The sequence below is a fragment of the Macrotis lagotis genome, chromosome 1 (genome assembly GCF_037893015.1).
Source record: "Macrotis lagotis isolate mMagLag1 chromosome 1, bilby.v1.9.chrom.fasta, whole genome shotgun sequence".
NCBI classification, from domain to species: Eukaryota; Metazoa; Chordata; class Mammalia; order Peramelemorphia; family Peramelidae; genus Macrotis; species Macrotis lagotis.
The window spans coordinates 539,003,363-539,011,725 of record NC_133658.1 but is presented as its reverse complement, the minus strand read 5'-3'; the positions used below and the strand labels follow the sequence as shown (position 1 = coordinate 539,011,725).

The following is an 8,363-nucleotide window of genomic DNA, read 5'->3' as shown; positions in this document are numbered from 1 at the left end:
TGCTCTCTATCTATTGTCTGGTCCTAAATTCTTCCATTTGCCATAGATTTGACAGGTAAACTAGTCCTTGTCTCCTAATTGGTTTATGGTATCACCCTTTATGTCAAAATCATGAACTGATTTGGACTTTATCTTGGTGTAGGGTATGAGAAATTGGTCTATTCCTGATTTCTGACATACTATTTTCAGTTTTCCCAGCAGATTTATCAAACAGTGAGTTCTTATACCAGAAACTAGAGCCTTTAGGTTTATTATAAAATAGATTATTATAGTCATTTTATGTATTCCACTGATCCACCACTTTTATTTCTTAGCCAGTACCAAATAGTTTTGATGATTGGCACTTTAAAAATATAATTTTAGATCTGTATGGCTAGGCCAATTTTATTTACATTTTTCATTAATTCCCTTGATATTGACCTTTTTTCTTCCAAATGAATTTTGTTAATACTTTGCTATCTCTAAGAAATAATTTTTGATGGTTTGATTGATATGGTATCTATCTTTAGGCTAATAGACTTGCAAAATTCTCGACTGCTATATCTTATACCTATATATAGCAACATATTAATTATTGGAATCGAGTCAGAGAAAATAGGAAACAAAGGTGACTGGATACCTATTGTGAAGCAATGTACACATTAGTTGACTTGATTGTGTTCTGGGATCTCTTGTTCCCCTTTAGAACTTGTCTGACACTTTCACACCTACTTTTAAGGGGAGTAAACCAGAAGGATTATGGCTGATAAGAAAATCAAGAAAAACCCATTAAAGGCTCTTGAATTACTGGGGAAAGGCATACTCAACAGTGTTTTAGATGATGTTCTGGAAAAGAATATACTGAAATTGGAGGAAGATGAAGAAGAGGAATACCATGAAGCTCAAGCCAATGACAACCCTGAAAAGAAAGCTAGAGTCCTGGTGCATTCTTTGACTAAGAAATTGACCAGCAGCCTGCTTAACAAAGATGAACAGGATGACAATGATGAGATGGCACTATCTTCTGCTTCTGCAGCAAGCCAGGTCATTTCAGCTAATCCCACAGATATACTCAAGCTCTGTTCTCCAAAACATTTTCAAAGACAGAGGAAAGAGAGGGAGACAGAGATATACCCAGTGATGGAGAAGGAAGGCCATACACGTTTGGCCCTCATCATCTGTAATATACAATTTGAACATCTCTCTGAGAGGAATGGAGCTGAACTTGACAGTACAAGGATGGAATTCCTTCTTAAAGAGTTAGGTTACAATGTGAATGTCTTAAAGAATCTCACATCTTTGAAAATGGAGTCAGCTCTAAGGGAGTTTGCTGTGTCCTGAGCACAAATCATCTGATAGTACTTTTGTTGTGTTCATGTCTCATGGTATTCTGAATGGAATTTGTGGGAAAAGTCATCAGAAAACAAATCCAGATATACTATCTTATGATACCATATTCAAAATTCTAAACACCAAGAATTGCATCAATCTGAAAGACAAACCAAAAGTCATCATAATCCAGGCTTGTCATGGGGTGAACAGTGGGCAAGTGTGGGTGAGTGATGCCCCAGAAATTGTTGAAGATAGCCAAAGTGAACTGCAAGTCTTTGAGGAGGACTCTGTCCGGAAGACCCATTTAGAAAAGGACTTCATTACTTTCTGTTCCTTCAACTCCACATAATGTTTCTTGGAGAGATAAGGAAAAAGGCTCAATCTTCATTACAGAGCTCATTCATTGTTTCCAACAGTATTCTTGGTGTTGCCACATAGAAGAAATCTTTCGAAAGGTTCAGAAAGAATTTGAAATTCCCAAAGTTAAGGCTCAAATGCCCACCATTGAAAGATTGTCCATGACACGATATTTTTACCTCTTTCCAGGAATTAAAACCAGAAAATCCAAGTTACTGGGACCTTATGTATCCATCTTTTTCAGAGGAACAGTGCCTGAGACAACTAAAATAGGAAGGAAAGGATTCATTGTTAATCTAAACATATATCAGGCATATAAACACATATATATGTTTGTACATGCACATATATATATGTATAAACACTTGTAATAGTTCTAATAAAGGTATAATTTCTAAGATATGCGGACAACTCATAGAAATATATGAGAACAAAAGTTATTCCACTATATATAATTGGTTAAAGCTGTTCTCCAAAGAAGAATCCAAACTATTTATAACCACATAAAAAAATGATCCAAATCAATAAGATAAATGCAAAACTAAAAATTCCTGAGATTTCTTTCCTCACAACCATAAAATTAATAAAACTTATTAGAATATGAATAGTCAATATTGGAAGAATTGTGGAAAGGTGGACAGAGTAATACATTTTTAGTCAAGGTGTGAATTAGTCCATTGTTTCTGGAGAGTGGTTTTGAATTATTCAAATTAAATGACTAAAACAGCTGTACTCTTGACTCTAGAACCTCCAGTACTAGTTGGCTGTTGTCCTCCTTGAGGAGGACCAAAATGACATCATTATATTGGAATCAAGATACAGTGTGTCTGACTGTTACTGGTCAGACCAATATAAACTTGGAAGGCTCTATCACAGTCAGGCACAAATAGTCTATATGAATTTTCAGAGTTGAAATGTCTCTAAATTTGTAGATCTCATGTTTCTTTTGAGTTACTGCAATTCCTCTTTGCTCATAGAGCATAGCATCTTCTTTGATGTAGTCACAATATCTTAAGTTGTCCTATACCAGTGTATCCCCTGGTATTCTATTGATTCCAATGTTCTTCAGAGAAACTCTGAGGGTGTCTTTGTGGCAGTTCTGACTTCCAGGTGAGCACTTGCCTTGTGTGAGTTCTCTGTAAAACAGTCTTTAAGGCAATGTGCTAGACATACATGACAGTGCTAGGTGTATATACCAAGAAAATTAAGGAAGACAAAAATAAAGGGCCCACTATATTTATAGTAGCTCTTTTGTGGAAGCAAAAAAAATGATCTCAGCTAGATGCCCATTAGTTATGTAATAATCAAATTGCTATACATGAATGCAATGAAATATGATTGTGTTTTAAGTAAATGTAATTATTATCAACATAGAGAAGCATGAAAGTACTTATATGAACTGATGAACACTGCAACAGAATAAGGAAAATAGAATTAATAATGATTACAGTACTGTAAGTGGAAAGAACGATGGTAACGACAGCAAAGGAATGTCACAAAATTATTATAAATGACCAAGCTTGATCCCCAAAAAAGATATTAAAAAGATATTTCTACCAACTTCATTGCAGAGGTAGAAGAATAAATATTCTATATAGCAGTACAGATAAAACTGGACTTTTTCAATGTATTATTTTGTTTTGTTGAATTTTTTCTCTCTTTTTAAAAATATTTTTCTAAAATAAGTCATTTCTCTGTGAGACATTAGGATGTGAAGGGAATCAGGGATTTGAGTGAAAAAATGAAATAAATAATTTTTTTAATAAAAAAAAAGAACTTGTCTGAGTGGATGGATTGGTAGGATGAAATCTTTTAGAAAGACTAATTTTCCCAAGAAATTCCATGAATATTTTTATAGAGATCTACTATTGTGTACAGTGGTTTTGATATTAACTAACACCATTTATAACTGTGTTTTGGAGAAAGAAGGATGATTAAACTGAAAATGATTTTAGAAAAAGACAATTACTTACCTCCTTGAAAGTTATGTATTATTCTCAATAGGGAATGGGCAAAATAGTCTCGAGACAAGATTTGGGAGATCTGATTTACCTAGAGCTAATTATATTAGTGGGATGCAAGGTCTAGTACTCTTATTTCATCATTCATACCAAGTGGAATATTAAAGAAGTACAGATCAAATATAATGTTCACATCCAATTTCCCTCCATTAGTCAATGGTCACCAGATTCTTTTGACTTTATAACTGACCTTAATAGTCACATCTTTTTCTGTGTTAGCTAACCAGTCACATAAGTCCCTTGGAAATGTATTTTTTGTCATTTTTTTAAACTTGTGCCTCTTAAAATATGATTTTGTATTGATAGTAATCCTTGAAATGAATCTTTTCCCAAATAAGAGCTTCCCAAAGTAGCAGCACATTAATGGCAGAATTTTGAAGTGAGTGTTTCCTTGGGGTCATTAATCCCCCAATAGGAAACTGGCGGGAAGCCATTACAATCAGTTCCATTCCATTCCAACTGTCAGTTGCTCAAGAGGAGATATAGAAAAGAACACTTCCATGGAGGGCCTGAAATTACTGTTGGATGTCACAGAATCAAATTGGAGTTAGGAAATGGGCGGTGGGTTGATCTGGGCTTCTTATCTTGAAAAATCCTTGAGAAATAGATGCAATTTGGGAGCTTTTAACTTCTCATAGGCATTCACCAGCCAGAGCTATTATCTCCTCTGTCATTACTGTTTCCATCCTTCTTTGAGTTTCTCACCTTTGGTCAAGAGATTCAGCTTTCCCCTGCAGTTTCTATTGCTTACTGAAACCTGAAATGCAGTTCTGGAAACAGTGCTTTTTATTTCTGATTGACCAAAGGTATTCTTTTCATTGGGGCCAGTTTCTAACTTTTCTTTGTTTTCAGTTGTCACCTAAGCCTTGTTGTCTCTGTCTTCTAAATTAACTCCCTGCCCCATGTGATTCCATTCTCACTGCCACCTCCTTTTTACAGGCAGCAGTCTCTTTTACTTGTAATCCGTAGTGTTGGCAGTCACTCCTCTCCATTAGAGAACAGTGAAAATGGAAATGGTTCTGCTACAGAGACATTCTTTTCTGCTGCCAGATTGTTCTTCTAACAAGGGGGTCTTTTATGGTAAACTTTTTTTTTCTCCCAAAAGAGGAATAGTATTCACAGTTGTCAAGAAACTTAATAGCATATATTTTATATACTGCTTTATGATTTACAAAGCACTCTCTATGCTTTATCTTTTTGAAGTCTTGTGACAAAGCTATGAGATAGGTAGTGCTTGCAATATTATATCATTTTATCACTCGAGAGACTTAGAGAGAGATGAAGTCATTTGCCAAGGTCACATTGCAAGCAAATGATAGAGGCATGACTCAAATCCAGTGTTATTGAATATTAAGCTGTAAAGAGCTTTAGTGACCATCTAGTTCAAGCTCCTAATGTGAAAGACCAAGCCCAGAGGCTTTAAATGACTTGCCCAAAGTCACATTGTTGGTAAATGGCAAATTCTATATATTTATCACTACATTAAGAATCTTATAGTGAACAGAGGTTATCCTTGAGACAATCATTGCTATTTTTCTTTTTCTTCTCAGTATAATCCATCAAATGAAAGAATTTTCAACCATTTATTTCAATAAAATAAACATATAAGTCATTGTTGTAAGGAAAGGACAAAAATAAGTTATTAGGTAATTAGTATAAAAACAATTTTAAGGAAATGATCTAGGGTCAATAGATAATTCTATCCATTGCCTAACAATTATTATCAAAATACATTGAACTTTTTATTCAAAAAATTCATTAAATAATTGCTATGGGGAAAGTATCATAATAGTGCTGAAGATTCAAAGAGGAAATAAGATATCAGCTCTTGCCTCAAGAAGCTTATATGCTAATAGTGGGATTATGATACAAGGTAGCCTGCAATAAGGGAAAATGAAAGGTTTAGACAAATTGCTCTAATTGCTAGAATTTAGATATAGAATTTAAAGATTCGCAAAATGTTGTATATACATTATTTCATTTGATCCTCACAACAATATTATGAAGCAGCTGCTGTCATTGTCCTCATTTTACAGTTGAGGGAACTGAAGAAAATAGAGGTTAAGTGACTTGCCCAGGGTTATACAACTAGTGTCTAAAGTGGGATTTCAATTCATTTCTTCCTGACAAATTCCAATACTCCTCCACTGTGCCATTTAGCTGCCTTGTAGACAATTTGAAAAAGAGGTCATTTTCAGATGAAATGATCAATGAAGACATTATGGAGGAAATAACACCACAGCTGGACTTTGAAAGAAGATTTTGAATTTTGACAGGCAAATATGTGAAGGTGGTGAGCTCCAGCTACAGACTTGAATGGATACATGGAGGGAGAAGAATATGTAATGATACACAGAAAAGAACCTTTCATTGGGATATATTTCATTGGAAAGTAATATGAAATGACTGGAAAAGTAGTTTGAACCCTGATTATGGAGATCTTTAAATGACAAGTTAACTTGATTTATCACTCCTTGTTTGGAATTTTAAGATGAACACATATATAAAATATTCATGTCAATGATATCTTCATTGGGAAACCTTAAAGGACCGAAGATTCATTTCTGGTTGCACTGGAGGATGACCTTAGATTCTAAAGGCTGATTATGAAGATGCAGAGCAACTATTTTTCTAGAATGCCAATCTTTATTGAAAAATCACATTGTGACTAAGAGCTGGCTTTATGATTGGGCTTTTCAATCTCTAAACAATCAAAAGAGTAGATATGTTTGAAATGTGATATGTTTGAAAGTATACTGACATTGTAGCTAGGAGACCTTGCTTTTTCTGACAATTTTCTGTGATGTCCTTCACAAGTCACTTAACTCCCTTGGACAGGAGTTGTTGCTTTTTAAATCTTTAAAAGGAGGGCATTTTACTAGATAATATCTAATGTTCTTAATAACTCTAAAATTCTACAAATATTAGATTTCAAGTTCTTCAATTTCTTTTTTTTAGTTTTTGCAAGTGAATGGGGTTAAGTGGCTTGCCTGAGGCCACACAGCTAGGTAATTATTAAATATCTGAGGCTGAATTTGAACTCAGGTACTCCTGACTCCAAGGCCAGTGCTCTATCCACTGTGCAACCTAGCCACCCCAAGTTCTTCAATTTCTATTTGAGATTCTTACCCTTCATAATAATGGAAACCATTTCCCCAAATTGTTTCTGTTTTTTCTATTTTATGTCTTGTCCTTTTTGGTGATGTCTTCTAATTTATCAGTTTATTCCTTTAATTTTCTAAAAATCTTTATCTACAGTACTACTCTCAGGGCTATAGTGTTTACCTTGCAACACTATGGTGAGGAAGGATAAAATGAGATATTTATAAAAAGTGATTAAGAAAATGCCTACCATATAGTAAGCATGCAAATATTCCCTTCTACTTCCTTACTTCAGAGAATAGGTAAAAGTAGTGGTTATGTCAATTTAGGAATATTTGTATTTAAATAAGAGTTAAATCTTGTCTTCAACTGTGTTCTAGTTAGTTTTTTGGGGGAAGGGGTAAAAAAAGACAAATATGATACTATTTCTGGGAAACTTCCCAACTCACAAGTTCACCTAGCTTTTACTAGCCAGGTAAGATCCACAATGACTACCTGCCTTTTTCTGGATATTTTCAGAGGGACTAAGTATCTCTTTATTAGTTAGACTAAAGTGTCCAAACAAGCCTTATTTTAAAAGAAAGTCCAAAGGAACCTAAATTTTAGCCATAAATAGATGAGGGCTCTTATTCAGGAGGACAATAAAGAGCTTTAAAAATTTAGACCCCTGGGGTGAGGAATGGAACAGATAGGAAGGGATCTGAAGTATAATAGATTGTTCTTCAAAAAAAAAGGGGGAAAGAGGGAGAATATTAGCCCTGGGGAAGTCTCAGCCCATATTTGTCTACTAATGTCAATGAGCCTGGACAAGTCTCTTGACCTTAGCAAATAACTTCTATAATACTTCAATATTTTTAAGATCAGACTTCCACCATCACATTTTGCAATGCCTCCATGCCTTAGTAGATGAATTGTTATGGATGATAAGATACCATCTAAAGGCCAATTTTCTGCTGAACTTACCTTGATGAACCAAGCTGGGCTTGTTCATCAATAACAGAATCATACTCAGAATTTCCAGCCTTGAAGAATGTGCTCCATCTCTGTTCTAATAGGATAATCTTCAGTGTCCTAGGTCAGTTCCATTTCAGTGAAGAATAGAATTTCTAAAATGTTGAAATAAAAATTCTTATCCCTCTGAAAAAGAAATACATAAAAAGGGAGTTATTCTTTTTAAATACTAGATTAAATGGGTTACCTTTACTGCCAAACCTGGAAATCCCATTGCATATTATTCCTTTACAACATGCCTAAATACTATTGCAGCAGGGGATAGAGTCACCTGATAATTTAAAAATTTTTTTCTCTGTAGAAAAGCTTTAGCATTTTTTCTCCTCCCTTAACATTTCCAATAATCACCAAAGTAGATGTAAAAGACAAATCAGCTGCTCTTAAATAAAATAACCTTTTTGTGTTTAACCCTGGATTCCCCCCTTCTCCTCACCCCCCTCCTTTTTAGTTAAGAGTAAAGCTTTTAGCCACAATGCCCACCATTTCCTTCCATTTTCCAGATTTCAGGACATTTCAGGCAGTCGACAGCATATTTATCTGATGCAGAAATAAAAGGATAGC

The 8,363-nt window shown here is 34.6% G+C and overlaps 1 pseudogene; it reads left to right on the top strand.

The window, feature by feature from the left end:
* Positions 1–738: 738 nt before the first annotated feature.
* On the top strand, positions 739–2,039 carry LOC141505247 (caspase-13 pseudogene; annotated as a pseudogene).
* The last annotated feature ends 6,324 nt before the right edge of the window (positions 2,040–8,363 follow it).